Genomic DNA, 18,254 nt, shown 5'->3' with positions numbered 1-18,254 from the left:
TCGAGATACTTGGGTGCCATTGCAGCGTCCAGTACTACGCGCGAGTCCGTTGCGAATGGACGTATTTTTTTTTATTATAAAATTGGGGCCGTCTATGGACTGTTCGTCCATATCCTTTTTTTGTTATTTTATTATTTAGATTTTTCGCACCAAGGATGGACGTATTTGATTGGAGCGTGATAACTTCGAGTCCATGTTTGTAGCGTAAAAAACGCGGTATCTGGGTGCAATAGAAATTGGAATACGCGTATGGACTTCGCGCGTAAAACGCCTCATCTGGATACTGGACAGGTACTAAGACTGCTTCGTAATAACGCTGCGATGACGCAGCGCCCGTGTGGCCGGCTATGCGTCAAACAGCAGCGCTGCGTCGACGCAACGCTGCCGCAACGCGCCATGTGGACAGGCTCTAAGTTGTGTTATTAGTGTCATGCCTTGCCTAAATTATCATCCTGTATATAGGGTGTAACAAAACTAAGTAATAAAACTTTAGGGTGTGTACGTGTTCTTCGTAGAGAGTTCGCCGTGAAAATAGCAGCGCTGAAATAGCTTTTTTTGTGATTTGTATTACCAAACATCCACCATCAGGAGTTGCCCATAAAAAATAAAAAAAGTTACTCTTTCAGCGCTGCAGCTACTTTCACAGTGAACTCTATAGAAGGGACACACACACACCCCAAAGTATTATCACTTAGTTTTGTTACACGTTTATCAGTAGTCAGTAATCAGTACCGATCGTATTTAGCAAGTGCAAGTACACTCTCATTTTGTGCATGTTAATTGCTTCGTATTACGGCTCTGACATACATTTTCACGAGCCCAATATGTCGATACCGTTTTAATTATCTTATTAATTTGATTGCCATAAGCCGAATTTCATAATATTCTCCGAACTTTGACGGTCCAATTTTGTGATTTAATATTAAACATTTAATAACAGTATTATTTATTGCTTTTCATAATCTCATCATTTAAAGCATTAATATTTTATCATAGGTCGCATTTTTTTTTTCTGTACTTATTATTATATTACACGATCAAAAGGGGCAGGTGCTAGAGCCAAATGGTAAATCGTATTTCGCAAACATTACAGATGGGGCGGTCAATTTTAAAACAGATAGGATTTGAATATCGGATGAGCGTCTGATGCTCGCATCGCTCAGCCTCGTTCACCGGTTCATGTAATATTGACCACCTAGTACTGTAACTTCACGAGAATATTCCAGATCCTGACGGCCAAATGCTTGAGCTGGCCGCTACAGGCGGTAATACTAAATAGATAGTTTGAGTAGATTTGTACATCTTTGAGTTTTAAGCGTATTAAATAAGACAATATGATTGATATTAAGGGGGTTGACTAGGCTTTACATTTTAATTAAGAAAACGATCACTAATTTAATTAATATAGAAGTTTATTAGCAACTAATGATAGGTGAATTAAATCACGTGAGGCGTCCTTTAACTCCAACTTCGGAGGGCAAATACCGCGCCACTATCTGAGTTGAAAGATCTTGGGATATGCTTTACCTAACTTTAGTTTGCAAGAATTTCCGTGACGACACGAGACTTACATCCCTTCGTGACTGAACTGGAACAAAATTATTTTTAAGTTGGTAAAGATTTTAATGCAATAGTTCAAAAATGAGTAGACAAAAAATTGATATTTTATAATTCGGCCACGGAAAGGCAATCGAAACACCAGAGGAATTATAATTACGGTCATAAACATAAGTTTTATATCGAGGGAAGAAAAATGTAAGCTCATTATTTAATCGCTGCCGCCATTATCGCAGAAAGTGTAAAAACAAGATTCCCACGCGGCGGGAATACGAGCACGCTAATTATGCTCGGTCACGCCTGTCCCCGGGATTCCCGGGAACTCCCGCACTTGCCGGGAATCCCCGCGCTCACCGGGTTCGCGCACTTCCCGCACTTCCCGGGAACGGCACACGAGCGGTGACTCCCCGGAAAGTCGCTGCTAATCAACTTTCCCGCTTCTCGCTCAGTGTGTCGCCCAATTGTGTCCAAATTATGATGTGCGGAGGAGGGAATTCTTTACGGTTTCGCGTATTTTGAGACAAAAGTCGAATTGAATATAAAAGTAGATCTAATATTTGATGTACGCGCACCGAAATAGCTCATGAATAATTCAAACTATCGTAATGGCTGTCTTCGGGCGACGAGTAAACACGCCCGGAGCCCGACAGAGCCCGCATCAATCAATTATCAATTTTTTGTTCAAACAAACGCGCGTGGCGTGCGAAAGTACAATAGAAGATGTATTCGACCATTACGCCGACCGCTGACGTGTTAATGGTTCCAACTATTGCATTAGGCTCGGCGCATACCCGCCGCGTGAGACAAACAATGACAACTGTACTAAGTTCGCCTTTCAAAGTCATCAAAGTTTCATAAAGTGATTAATCCATAATATTTTAATTTGATGTGAATATAGACAATCTGACTCAGTATTACTAAATGGTGTGTCCACGTATACTGTGTATATATTCATGGACTTACGTATACTGTGTGTATACGTAAGTCCATGAAGCATAACCATGATTGCCATCATGATTTCGAAGCTGTCTACAGCACGCACAGTCGACGTCGATCATGGGCAAACTTAGACGATGATGACCGTCATCACGTTCATTGGTGGGTTGCGTTATAGACTTGCATAATACGACGTGTAACCTGGCCCTTTAGCCGAGACGTAACACGAGTCGAACGTCAACTTCATAATTATCGAACGCTTATGTCAATTCCATACATTTTGATCGGAAATTTTATAAAGAAGCGATAAAAGAAAACGTCTTTTTTGCTAAAAAGCCTGTCGCGGCAACTGCTGTCATTTAATTACGCTTAGCGGTCGCCTTGCGGCCCGTCTGCCGGCGTAAACAAAAATACGACAGATGTTATACGGAAGACGCAGGACGGCAATATATTATGCAGTCCTCGCCGAGCCAGCGGTACATTTCTTGTGATTTCATCTCTTGCAACAGCTAGCGGCTGGATTTCCAGAAAATGTGCAGCTTATTGTTTATGAAGTTACTGCGATTTCTGGAAAATGGACAGTTGGTAAAATTGATTATTGCAGCCTGCCACTATGTATATTATACAATGTGTCCCGACACCGGTGTCTGATCCTTGAATATCATGATGTATGGCATATTTTATTGACAAATTGGCTTTCAAATATTTTTTTTCTCCAACTTTTGAAACCTATCATACTAATCTGACTAACTAATACTTCACACGAAAATCGTTATAGCTTCTAAGCTATCTGAATTAGAGCATAGAAGTAAAGGAATTTATTTAAGATAAAAACCTCCTCTATTTTTTTTTAAATAAAAAATAACCAGTTTAATGCGCTAGATTTTTCACAAAAAGCCATTAAGTAATTAAAAAATACACATTTTTTTTCCTTAAACTTTGGTTTTTCTATGTTTAATTCACGAAATTTATAACACATTGCCTGTGTAAGCGTAGTCCACAAGTTCAAATGAGACCTTTTTTAACTTCATAGGATATTTACATGAGAAGTATTGGTCAGATTAGTGTGAAAGCCCGAGAAAAACTAAAATGGCTGAAGAGAAAAAAATTTGAGAGCCAATTTGTCGATAAAATATGCCGTAGATCATGACATTAAAGGATCGGACACCGGTGTCGGGATACATTGTATAGACTTATCGTACTACCAACGTTTTTACGGCATTTAAGTTTCTTATTGTTGTATAACGTAACCGAATCATATTTCTAACCCGTCTCTAGAATCTGTTACGACCTTTTTTATGATATTGTGTGCCGTTTTATTGAAAATGTGACGTGGAAATAATATTCATGAAATATTGTAACGTAGAGTAGAGACGCCGGCAAATACGTCCAATATTACATAATACATTGTGTTCCGCGCGTCTACTGTTTATATTACAATGTTTTATTGAACAAGTAAATAACGAAACAATAATGTATTATTCGTAGAGTTTAGCCAAATATTGCAGCTGTAGTAGATCTTAGTTACAGCTCTTGTAAGAAGTGTCAGTCTTCGCCATTACAACATAGATACCTAAGCACTTCATAATTGCTCATTTAAAATAGTAAATTTTGAAGCTGAGGATTAAATCCGTAAGTACTAAGTAATTTAGGTGTAAATAAGTACCCGACACGGAGTCGCTGACCTTAATAATTTTAACGTTGCGGTGCGAACCAGAATCATCACAGGATTTATTATGTCGGTATTTTCGCGGTGTTTTGAGGGAGCAAATCGAAATTGAGTGATGCCTGAATCCGCTCAGGGAGTTGGCCGAGAAATTGAGAGATCGACAATTTATAAGTGACTTAAATAATTTGTAGAGTTTACATTGATTTCCTGATTATTTTTCTTAACTCTTCAATCCTTTATAGTCACGACCACAATAGAATATCTTCTGTCTAATTGTATGGAAGCCCTAGAATATTTTTTTTTATAACTATCAAGCTAATTTTTTGTGAGTAGCTTCATTTTGATAAGATGAAATGAATTTTTTGATGAAATCCATTCTATGTCTGTTAGCTACCACTTTCGAGATTTTTCGCAAATAAAAATTTGGTTCGTCTTGTCAAAATGAAGCTACTCACAAAAAAATTGTTTGATAGTAATATAAAAATTGTGCTAGGGCTCCCGTACTATAATGTTATGTTATGCACATATAAACAATATTATCTTTGATTATATACTGTATAACTCTACATCTATATTAGATGAACACGTTTGTTCCAAAAATAAACATCTATCGAAAACCTGGGTTTTCAGCAATAAGTATATTGGCCTGAAATGTAGTTTAAACGACAGTTGTTTAAAAATGTAAAGTTAATTAGTGCATGAAAAAAGATGTATAAAGTATTTGCTCGCGTGGTTTTCCCGTATGACGTGGTACAATTATTGTAGAGTTCTCGGTCGGCCGACGTAACCTTTTGCTCTCGCGGGGCTTTCACGTTAATTACGATGGTTTTATCGCGGTTTTGGCGGCCTAAGCTCGGCTGGAGTGTTTTTTTTGTAAATCAAATAAGGGGGGAAACGAGCAAACGGGTCACCTGATGGAAAGCAACTTCCGTCGCCCATGGCCACTCGCAACATCAGAAGAGCTGCAAGTGCGTTGCCGGCCTTTTAAGAGGGAATAGGGGAGTGTAAGGAAAAGCAGGGAAGGGAATAGGGTAGGGGATTGGGCTCCAGAGTGTGTGAGCTCTCATTATTGAGACTCAATATTAAACTCCTTGGCCTTGGCTTCGGGTCATTACAAGTTAATTAAGAGGCGTTGTGAAAATATCGGCGTACCAGCTATTATTATAGAAGCAGCTAACTAGCATAATACATGTACCAAATGTTTGAAAACGAACCTTTTTAAATAAAAGCGAAGCGTAAAAATTCGTCACATTCAATAGCAGATGGCACCACGGTCTACAGATGTTGCTACCTTGGTCTTATAATTCTAAATTATTTAAGGTTTAACTTCTGTTACACTTTTTTAATCACAGAATACATATCATGGTTTAACTTCTGTTCCACTCGTCCCACGCGCCGGAAACTTCTCATTCACAATTCGTCTGCTGAAAAGTTTTGATATCACAAAGTTGAGCGGTGATGAAGAGGAGTCATCTTATCACGCATAACGCGGCACGTGGCCGGGGGATGCCGAGGGGAGTCGAGGGGTATCGAGGGGTGTCGGGGGGTGCCGGGGGTGACATGTGACACGTGACCACGTGGGCGCTGATCTGTTGGTCGCTCGGGAGCCCTCCACGCCAATATCATTTTAAATGATTGATGTGGACCTATTATGCATATTAAGACGTGTTATTTTTTGCCTATGAAATATGAAACAATTGTTTAATATGTTTTCTGATTACATTAAGTAATGTGACATCAAATTCCGTATAAATAAATCACTCTTACTGCTCAGATTGCTTTGAATATCATTTTCGTATGTTGTTGTTAATAGCTGGTACATCGTACTTAAATAATATTATTTTATGTCAACATTTAGTGCGTACTGCGTACAATATAAAAATACTATCACAACTGACACACTATGCTTATGTTATTACGAGTATAGTGAAGCTGTCGCCACTCGCCGGCCCGCGCCGATAAAACTCGGCTTATCTACCACATTAGCTATCGTCTGACTTGGAGCGTGATTTTATTCCCATATAATCCCGCCTTCATTATCGTTTCTACAGTTTTTCCTATTTTACTTAAATAAATAGGCATTTACGGCAAGCGAAGATGCCTTTTAATTTGTAATATTTTATTATCATGGCTCATGACTCATTTCTTTCAAAAAGAAAGGACTCACATCACTTACAGATGTATATCTAAACAGTTTTTATATTTTTATTTTTGAAGAATAATTTTTAATTTGCGGAGTTTTTTTTAATTATAAAATAAGGGGGTAAACGAGCAAACGGGCCACTTGATGGAAAGCAACTTTCGTCGCCCATGGACACTCGCAGCATCAGAAGAGCTGCAGGTGCGTTGCCGGCCTTTTAAGAGGGAATAGGGTAATAGCCAATCATTGCCTCTAAATTAGACTGTCCCATTCAAAAACACTGGATGGAGATAGGAATAGGCTTGATTTCATAAAAAAATAATATACTGATTTGATACTACTGACACTACTAACATACTTATCTAAGCTAATTGTTACTAACTGTCGCTAACAAATCTATGGACAAAATTAGTCTGAAGTAAAGTTTTATTTATTTATTTATTTATTTATTATTTAATAAAGTAGGGGATTGGGCCTCTCCGGTAAACTCACTCACTCGGCGATACATAGCGCAAGCGCTGTTTCACGCCGGTTTTCTGTGAGCCCGTGGTGTTTTTCCGGTCGAGCCGGCCCATTCGTGCCAAAGCATGGCTCTCTCACGGTTATGGTTATAATATACGTTGTCTATAATGGAGATGAATGATGATCATTGCTAGTGTAACAGTATTAGATATTTAATACCTCTAGATTGTTATTAATTATAATGGCTCTTCAAAACTTTTGAGACTCAAACGCGATTTACTCGTGATATTGTTTACCGTGATAATCTCGTAGTAGATCAGTAGTTACTGTATACTATACAATATATAGTATATAGAGCCTGTATCGTGTAGAACAGAGGTTCCCAAACTTATTTTGTTTACCGCCCACTTTGGGAGAGGCTGGTGTAGCACAACTTCAGTTCATTACCATACATAATATAGCTATTAATAACTTCATAGCGGTTTAAATTCATTACGCTGTCGGTATTACTACAAGTTGTAGGTCGTTGTGCTGAAATTCGTTTGGGTACATTTTTCGAGATAGTAACTGTTGCTCTACACCGGATATCATCCAGATCGGTTAATCGGTCGATTGGCTATGCGCGAAGAGGTAATAGATGGACATATTGTAACAATTTTATGACATTGAACATACCCCTAGGTAGGACTAGGGAGAGGTCGGAAACGGGAAAGGATATTTAAATTACAAAATTCTTTGACAATTGTAACGCTACGGTTACTCGTCTTTATTACAAAGGACGATGCAAAAGTTACAAATAAAATATGTCCACCATTTAAATTGTTACTCAGAGTCAGCCGACTGGAAGACGCTTCGCAAGTATTTAAATATTCTCGCTCGCGGGAGCGTACAATCAAACAAGAGTAAATTTTTTTTATGAAAACAAAGAGTTTATATCTAATTCTGTAAAAAATTGTAAGGATTTCACCATGAAATGTAGTAATTCATAATATCGGAAAACATTACAATTTGAATCTTTATTAATATACACTAGACATAGAAAAAACACACACTTAAAACTATAGTACATGCTGTATGTGTTTAGATTATAACTAAGTGTATTATTATTGTACCTTTATTTACTGCATTTTTTGTTTAGTACACATTTTAGTGAAAATTCGTCAGGTATCTATGTCAGTGCTCCTTGCTCGTGAATCGTGATAACATCACAGACGAGCCGCGAGCCGCACATAAGTTATCGTGCGGCCATACTTTACTACTTCTGTTATAAGCAGTTTAAGCTAATCGTGCTCAGACACGCTAATTCGAATGCACAGAACGTTAATGTCCGTATTATCGCGATATAAAAAATATCGTCGCATACATTAAGACAAGTACAAATTACGTTTACCCAAGAATGTGCGGTTCGCTTTACCGTTTTTATTGCAATATTAATAAATACTCGTGCATTTTAATGTAAATTCATATTTTATAACGGTACGTTATGATGTCCTTTTATAAGCTAACGGTATATGGTTATGCAGTTACGAGGCACTTAACCTGATTTAGTTCTAAAACACGGTATATCTTCTGTTACATTTCAACTTTATGAGAAAAGACCTTATTACTTTAAGCCTTATAATAGAGCATATATATTATTTGCGTTAGGATTGTAAGTCATCAGTATTTTGTACTTGTATTTACTTTTGTAGAAATTAAACTAATAATGTGTACACATTTATTGGTTTTCTGTAGTAGGAAAATTTTGAGACGGTTACGTATTTTATACAAATTTTATACAAATCTTAAATTCAAGATCAATCTTATTCCACTGAATAATTAAACTGCGAGCAGGCATTGTGCTCAGTAATCGCTAAACCGTATTTTTACTGGAACACGAAACAAAGCGCGTTAAATACGTTTCACTGAGTGAATTGTACAAGTGAGTGTTAATCTGAGGCATTGTTCACTCAGTTAACACTACCAAACAAAAATGTTCAAATTACCACTCGCCTTGTGGAGCCCGGGCCCGAGGTCCGGGGGCTGCGGCTGTCGGCCGTCAGACTGTCACAGCACAGCCCAGTGAAATGTTAAATACCACTGGATTTTGTTGCGAGTTTTAACTTTTAAGTCCTTCTCAGTTATTTTTGCTGCTTTGTGAATGTTAATTCAGATGTCGGGCGCCGTTGGCGGGACAATTAATTATTTAGTTGAGATTGATGACGAGTGTTGGTACGAAGTGAAGCCCGATAGAGCGGGCCGGGTACACGTATTAAGGCGACGCCTTGATAATTTGGCTGTAGCGATATCGTTTTTTCTCAGCAATGACTAAAGCTAAGAAGTTAAAGTTCATTGTCAGTATTCATCATGTTTTTGTCTTTGAATTACCCATAGCATAACACAACTGGTCAACTTTTATAACATAGAATAATCAATCAAAAAGACCTCTGTAAAAAAGGGATTCCTATTTTGTCAACAGAGGAGAGTGATTTAAGCTTCCAAAATTTGTACATAATCTATGTGCAAATTTTGGAAGGTTCAAGCATACACTTTAATTTGCCCATAGCTTATATGAATTGTATTTATGGTTTTTAAATTACGCGACAAAAACCATTTTGTCGCTTACACCCTTTCCATTTTTTGCTGTTTCATATCCAACATATCCAACACGGTTTTTTACTTTAACGCAGCGTCACCTTAAGTACAGCCAGAGGCAGCTGAATGACAGAGGTTTCCTTATATTTCTACTTATTTGATATAACTTTGATGATTGACAAACTATTTCGTAAAAGAGCAACCACGTGTATCGTAATATAATTTAAAGTCGATGTGTAAAAAGCGATGATTTTCGGTAAAAGAGGAGGACGAAGCGTAGGACAGTATGACGTGAAGGGTGCAAATATTGGTGTGCGTCGTCAAAAAATACCTTCTCAAAGTCATCGAAACTTGCATAAGTTTGGAAACCGTTTTTACGTGGGAGAGCCATGCTTCAGCACGAATGGGCCGGCTCGACCGGAGAAATACCACGTTCTCACAGAAAACCGGCGTGAAACAGCGCTTGCGCTGTGTTTCGCCGAGTGAGTGAGTTTACCGGAGGCCCAATCCCCTACCCTATTCCCTTCCCTACCCTACCCTCCCCTATTTCCTTCCCATCCATACCCTCTCCTATTACCCTATTCCCTCTTAAAAGGCCGGCAACGCACCTGCAGCTCTTCTGATGCTGCGAGTGTCCATGGGCGACGGAAGTTGCTTTCCATCAGGTGGCCCGTTTGCTCGTTTGCCCCCTTATTTCATAAAAAAAACTGATTTAAGCAAAAAATGATAATATTATAATATCACATAATAATATAATATTATCATATCGACAACACACAGGAAGCGCTACAGACGGCCGCCGGCCGCGTGGCGACGCGTCTGCTTTTATATTCGCGCCGTTCACATCTGTCAGCAGGTCATTCTCATCAGTCATTGAGTTATCCGGTCTTTTGATTGGCACATCAAATGTTGTTGAAAGCCAATAAATGAAGAAACAAGGAAAGTTCGTCAACGTTTTGCGCCCAAAGTTTTAACTCCCATAACTTATTTTTATTTGTTGACGTAATATTATTTACATTTTAAAAATGGTAAATGTTTGTTTCGTCTACTGTGCCCAACTGATTACCATATTAATCTCGTGACTGTGTCATTCCGAACATGTTTGTTTTGAGCCTAAAATCGACTAAACTAATAGCAGCAGCACGGCTGTCTATTTCACCAACACATATTAGGGCAACTAATTTGTTTGCGCTGTCCGCCTGTGAAATGCAAAACTAGTTATTTATTGGTTGCAGTCTACTGATAACAAATATTATGACGTCTGTTACTCTCAACATTTATGCTCTTATATTTAGTAACCCCTAAAATTACCAACGATCATCGTAACATCCAGTGACAGAGTTTTGGGAGTTCAGCTCTCATTATCCAGACATCTCCAAATATTAGGGGGTGCAACTACTCTCCATTATGTAGTGACCCTCTTGCACGAGCTTGTCCAGTGACCCCCCAAAGTCGTCCATAATTTACAGCAGGCGAATGTACGGTTATGTGTGATAATGCACCCGACACACCCGACACGCCGCCGGACAATTAGTTCACTAATTTATACACATTGGAGGTTGTTTTAGATTCAACTGATATGTCGTTCAAATTTATTTGGAGCATTATTTGTGTTATACCCCGGGCGAATTGCCATGCGAGTTTCTATTGACAAAGAAAAAGTTATGCAATTTCGTACTTTGTTAATTACAGATTAATCTATTTAAAGTTTGAACTAACGGTAGATGGCAAGATAGTATGTCTGTATACTTTTATGTAGAGTTGACTTGTCACAGTAGCTACAATACAATATGAACGTACATGACGGTACAGTGACGTATTAGTGCTCTTCAACTGTCTATTTATGTACCAGTTTGCGTTTGAGATTGCAGATAAGTGATACAAACATTTGAGTTCACAGCGATATGTAAATGGATGAACATCCGCACGGTCGCCATCGGTGTCCGACATATTGAAGTTTGAACACTTTTAACACAGTCAGTGCGCACACCCGGCGCAGGCGATGTTCTCAAAGCAAGCAAGATCTCGCCTTATGAACATACGCACCACTGACAGTTATAATGACGTTGACAAATGACAAGTTGTCAAGTTGACAGCTGACAGTTGAACAGTACAGTACTTCCGGTACAATTAATTTTAAATTTATTTATTATCTCTTACATGTATGTGATAGAAATGTGTCAAGAGAGAACTGAGTGACAGACAAAAAAATTATGTTACGTTAGTCAGTGTATAGTTATTTACTAACGTAACAGCACGTCAAAGAGAAATTCTGAAAACACAAGGCAACATACTCTGCTGGTTTGTTACATTTTACAGTTTCCGTTCATTGCGCTTCTAGTACGGTCCAAGAGGTACAAGTGCAGATTGACGGTATGGAGAGCAAAGACGAGGCAGTGATAGACGTGATAGCATCATGATACCCGTGGTGAGAGATTTGCAGCTTGTGTGACGTGGACTGATGTGGCGGTGGGTGTGGACGGACTTTGCTCTCTGCTTCGAAAATCAATCAGACATAACGTTATTGGAGGAAAAAGTGTAGTGTTTTATATTAGCCGTTACGTCATTTAAGTTTAGCGATTTCATATTATTGTATTTTAGTCTCTCTGTACTGGCAAATGGCAAGAGCTATAAACTATATTACGTCGCGATATAGGAACATTTCCATGTTTTTTCGTAACTTAAAAAATTATGTGATCGTGACGGTGATTTCGATTGATGACTTGTGTATTTTTCAACATAAATATGTAATGGCAAACACTTACCCGACTTCTCCTGTAGAGCGGTAATCAGTTATTATGTGTGGTACCTGTAAAAATAATTTTGTTAATTAAATAATTTATTAATTCTAACGTAACAATATTTTATGGTAAACGTTAACACGAAGGCTGATGTGATCATTGTGTCATCATAATAATGTGCTCATCCATATGAGCAACTAATTCACTTGGGGAAAATGTGTTCATGTTTCATACGCTACCGACACGTTCAATTAAACCACGTTTTCATACCCTTTGGAATTCGTTTTTTTATACGAGTAAGCCATTTTACTAAGAAAAAAAGTCGAGAAACATTGTCAAGGTGGTAGCAATTTAAGTGCATAGTCCTGCCTCTAAAGGCTCGTCTCACCTTTTTATCAGAGTTTTCGCCAGAGATAGGAGCGGCGGCAAGTTGGTCTGTTTATTTGCTCGCGGTAATTAGTGTTCCTTTGTCGGTCTGTCGGGATCTGTCCCGGGGTTCCCATTGTCGACTTATCAGATTAGCTGCAAGTTTGGACGACAGCCGTCGCCGCTTACTGTTTTACAATGAATATCCGACGAAATAATTCATATTTTAATCTCCCTAAATAAAACTTAATTCTCCTATTTTATGGCCCGATAATATGTAATTTAAAACAGCTTCCTGCCCGGGGCCTCTCATAAAATCGGACGAAGCGCGAGTTTCCACAAAGTTTACCCGGCCGGGCCACGGCGCGATTTTTTGCTCGTCCGAGCTCGCTTAGACTACAATAAAATCGTTATGGGCGTACGTCGCGATCTAGTTTCGCAGTATACTTCGCAATAAGCGAAATATACTGCGAGCTTCCCTATTTATTCCTCTACAAAAGCTTATGGAACGAGTTCTCATAATATATCCATAAAATAAGGTTCCGTAGCAGAAGCTTCCGTTACCTATACTTTTGTTTTGGTTCCGATGTGTGGTCCCCGAGGTAATAGTTTTATCCGGATCTGATTATAGAACGTCGCGGGCGGCTCCGGCGGGGCCCGACACGTGTATGGAGATTATGGATATTTTATTAAATACCAACTTACTTTATCTTATTGTAAAGGAAACCTATATATACGTAGTAGCTCTTTAAACTAAAAGAGTTATTAAAAGAAGATGGTTCCCGGAGCGACCCCGGAACATATTCCGGGAACCCATTTTATTACTCAACTTTGTTTCCGAATGGAAATACTTCGAATGATATTCGGGGCCCTTTTGTTGAGTTTTTCTGTTTCTGTAAGAATTTTCCCATTGTGCGGGATAACATTGTTCGAGTTTGTTCGCTTGTAGGTATGCCGTTATTGTATGTAATACTTAAAGAAGGGTTGTAGAGCTGGGGAAATCCACAAAAATTGTTTTGTACTCGAGAAATGTTAAATATTTGAATACAGGTGTTTTGGTCCGGCAACTTTCACAGAGCTAAGATACTATACTTATTTCATTCAAGTTAATTAATATACTCGTAGTTTATTAACAAAAAACAAAAGTAGAGACCAAGTTATGTTGCATTCCTTTATATCTTTACATTTACAGTAAAAATTACATTTGAATTCGTATCAATTTAGGATTTTATTTACAACCATTGGAATATAATATTGTCTTCGAACAAAATATGTAGCCTCCAGGTAACAAATATCAAAACTGAGGTCAGTAAAACGAAAACTGTTTGTTTATATCATGACTATTATGAATCATCATATTATATTGCTGTGTCAACAGTTTAACGTCAATTTGTTGTATGATAGTCATTAGTCACGAGTCACGACTTACCAGTTACCATTCTCTTTGTCAGGTGTCCTAAACTTCAACAAAGGTTAATAAGTAAAATACCGCGTAGCTACAAAGGTTTTTCATATATTTGGTGAAATGTCAGTCACTATTTATTTCTACGTACGTCACGTAACAAACTGAAAATAACTGCCTGTATTCAAAGTAATAAATATAATAGACTCTACGAATAATATCAACTAACTGTATAAAAATTCACTTCAGTTTGTTAGTTTTTAGTACAAAGTTTAGTTATAAAATAATTTAATTTAATTTAAGTTGTAATTTTATGAGAAATATTAAGCTACGTCAATAATAATTATGAATTATGATTGTGATATAATTTTCCTGAAATTGCCAGCGAAATTGGAGTTGTTTTAAAGTGGTGTTTAATTTCCGTATTTAATGAAGAAGTCTTGTTACATGCCTACACAAAACGAGTAGATCTTAACTTCGAGGATCAAATATCCCTTGTAATTACTCGTATATTATCACTTAGTAATAAATAATAATCTAATTTCACCTTAAATATTATAAATCCAAAACACCTTTTAACGCGCCTGCTACTTTTCTACGTACAAACCAGGCGAATGCTCCTGCGAACGACTTTACATATTTTGTTGCGTTGTTGGGCAGTTCAAACAAGCACAGGACAGTGACAAAAGTAGAACTTACATGCCGTCTTACCTCAGACGTTTCTAGAGGGTGATCAAAGTTTATTTATTTCAGCGGAATTAAATTAAGCGGATGTAAAACATTTAATTGTTTTAATGAACGTTTTACTTAAATCGCCTCCGAGTCCAGCTCGGTACTGCCGAGAACATTACAGTCCGCGCGTATACTTTACAGTTCAGCAATAAAACCAGCAGCACTTTGCTGATTAGCAGTCATTAAACGAGCATCCATCGGCAGTCAAATTAAATGAAGGGAAACAGTGCTTTGTTGTGAATATGTCGGAAGAAGGTACTTACGAAGAGACAGGAGTGAAAAAGCCCCGCCTAATACCGTAGTCAAAAAATAATGAATATAGAATATTTTGCCCAGTGAGTAAATGTACTTTGTGATGAATGAAAGGACAACAACAGTGCCTTTTCTGACAATTTCTCATGTTTGCCGGAAAAATAGAATCGGTAAAGCTGAAATAATAAGTGTGTCGACCGGCCGCGGCTAACGACAATCTAAATACTGTTAATTGGCGTGTAGTTATTGTGGCGACTGGCGGGTTCGCCACGCGTCACGCGTCACGCGTCACGCCACATTCGTCGCGCTTTGTTTCGGCCGTGACAAATATTTGTTACATTACACCACTTCGCCGAAACTAAACAGTTCACACGCGAAGCATTTTCCGAATTCATAGAAAGCAAAAACGTAACGTTAGCTTACAATTTATTAAGTATACTGTATAATATGAACGGTGAATAAAAAAATATATAGAATTAGAATAACGCTACATTTAATCTCGGACGTGCTCTTATATTAATAGTGAATGTGCTTTAAAGAGATAACCTATTTCAGCAACGTTTCGAGCAACATCTTGGTCGTGAATGCGAGACTCAGGACAGGACGAGATGAGTTGAAATCACGTAGTCGTTTGAATTGAAGCCAACTTAGCACTCTGTAGCGTCTGGACTGGACTAATATCGTGCGTGGTGTGAACATGGTCATAGACGGAGCGGAAGCGGACAGCGTAGCGGATACGTGCTAGGGTGACCAAGAAGTTTACGTTTTTGTTAAGTTTAAATAGTTTAGAAAAGTGTGAATATTATAGTGGAGCGTAGATTCATACACACCACAATACACATACACTTTTATTTTCCCCAAAATTTCTGGAAATTACTTAGAGCTCTAAACTCTAAGTGTTAGGCGTTGTTTCATAATTTATCTTAAAAATGATGTAACGGGTAAACTTATAGGAAAAAAAAGGTTAAAAATGCTCGTTCGTCATTTGTTTGAGAAATATTGTGTAAGATAATCATAATAATCGGTAGGCTTTTAAAGTTTAGTAGTTTACAATATTATGCTACTATGACGTGGTAGTATCACGATACTCCTAAGATAAAAGTTTTGTTAAAAACTATAACAGTATTTTTTTAACCGTGTTACGAAAAATAATATTTTTTATTATTATAATATGATGTACTTCTTATAGTCACTGTAGATCGGCAGAGTAAAGGATTTAAATCTGTGATTGCATGGCGGACGCGACTGTAATATTAAAGCTAAATATTAAAAAATGTATCCAATTAAATAAAAGGTTTTTTCACGAATTTAGCTCATAACGAATAAAGTTCTTGGAATAGATTAGAATAATGTTCAAATAATTTTTCTAATCTAACTTTGCTGTAATTCTAGCTAAAATCTTTTGTTAACTTCTAGTACTCAGAAGAAAAATATTTTATTCACAGAGTCAGTATTTTATATTCCTCGAAACATTATTTCTAATAAAGATATTAGCAGAACAAATACGAAGTTGGCGTAGTCGAAGCGAAAATTAACTTTCGATCGAATTAACTTTTTATTATAGAAACGTCCAATTTATTTTTGTGTTATTTAAAAAAATAGTACTAATTATTTAAATATATATTTTTTAACAATTAATGTTTTGTAAAAAAAATATGCAGTTGCATGTCCCACCGGTATCGCACAACATGGTCAGCGCAGTCGTAACTGAAATTCCAGCTTTTGTGTCCATGTGCATTTCTAAACTGAAAGCATTACCAACTTTCTAAACAGCGGCGGATCCTGCTCCACGGAAAGGGGACGGGGGGAAAGGGGGGGGGAGGGGGAGCTTTGTGTCCGTCTCATTCAATTCGGCCATCGCCTTTATTATTTGGCGGGGATATTGAACGTATATCATACCGCACATTGTCCGGAATGGGAATAAAACCCGGCTACTTTTATAACTCGCTACAGTTTTTATGTCGCTCGCGGCACTAAAATTAATCCTTAATGCCCTAGCCGCTTTTATGTAGTGGTGTATTGAATATGAGTATCGAGTACACGTTATGAACGGACACACTCTGAGATATTTAATGGTTTTTTAACTTAAGGGGCCGGGTGCCATCGAAATTCTCATACATACGTAATACCAAAATCATTTTCTCATACGAAAATATTTAACATGTTTGAGTTATTTTTCAGCTTAAAATAGTAATTACCTAGGTTCCTGCGCAAAAGTTTACTACAAAATATTTAAACACTAAAAATATTTTTTAGTGTTTAAATATTTAGTAGTAAATTTACTATTTATTTATATATTTTTAGTGTTTAAATATTTAGCAGTAAATTTACTATTATAGTAGTAGTAAAACTACAAAATATTTAAAAACAAGCACTAAAAAATATTTTTTTGTGTTTATATGTTTTGTAGTATATTTTTGCGCAGGAAGTAGGAACCTAGGTAATTTCTAATTACTATTTTAAGCTGAAATATAACACAAACATGTTAAATATTTTCGTATTAGAAAATGATTTTGGTATTACGTGTGTATAAGAATTTCGATAGCACCCGGCCACTTAAGTTAAAAATCGGCCAAGTGCGAGTCGGACTCGCGCACGAAGGGTTCCGTACCCTACCTATAGAGGAAAAATAAGCCAAAAATTGTGTTTTTGTATGGGAGCCCCCTTTTAATATTTATTTTATTTTTAGTATTTGTTATTATAGCGGCAACAGAAATACACAATTTGTCCCAGAAGTCTAGCTATAGCGGTTCTTGAGTTACAGCCTGGAGACTGACAGACGGACGGACGGACGGACAGACGGACGGACAGACGGACGGACAGACGGACAGATGGAAAGACATCGAAGTCTTAGTAATAGGGTCCCGTTTTCACCCTTTGGGAAACGGAACCCTAACAATAAATATCTCAGATTGTGTCCGTTCATAACGTGTACTCAATACTCATATTCAATATACCACTAAGTACATAAAAGCGGCTAGGGTATTGAGGATTAATTTTAGCGCCGCGAGCGACACAAAAACTGTAGCGAGTTATAAAAGTAGCCGAGTTTTATTCCCATTCCGGACAATACGTATGTATGAGAATTTAGATGGCACCCGGCCTCTTAAATTTAATGAAAAGTGTGGCAGTTTTAAGTTTTGTCAAAATCTTCATTATTTTTTCTGGAGTGAGGGTAATTATTAATTATTTTATTTAATCTTGTTGGTGTGCAACACGTTACATTATTCCACAGAAATAACATTAGTTGGCTTAACGAGAGAGCTCAGTCTGAATTAGCTCTATTGTCAGAATTTGAAAGTGTTACTTAACGCTGGCTTTAGTTTAGCCGCTATTGTCCAGGGGCGGAATTTTAGAAGCAACTTCTGAAGTTATTAAATTGCGGCTCGCTGTAACATATCAAGTGTTTGTGAACTTTAACAA

General features: G+C 37.5%; 1 protein-coding gene across 1 annotated transcript in view; it reads right to left on the bottom strand.

Moving 5' to 3' along the window:
* Nucleotides 1-18,254, bottom strand: part of LOC121731638 (somatostatin receptor type 2-like) — a 113,597-nt gene that overhangs the window by 76,601 nt on the left and 18,742 nt on the right. The window contains exon 2 of the mRNA XM_042121183.1: nt 12,104-12,147. The gene's annotated coding sequence lies outside the window, so the exon portion shown is untranslated. The remainder of the gene's footprint in view (nt 1-12,103; nt 12,148-18,254) is intronic.

Source organism: Aricia agestis, chromosome 11 (genome assembly GCF_905147365.1).
Source record: "Aricia agestis chromosome 11, ilAriAges1.1, whole genome shotgun sequence".
NCBI lineage: Eukaryota > Metazoa > Arthropoda > Insecta > Lepidoptera > Lycaenidae > Aricia > Aricia agestis.
Note: the sequence above shows the minus strand (reverse complement) of the source record. Positions and strands in the feature narration are given on the sequence as shown.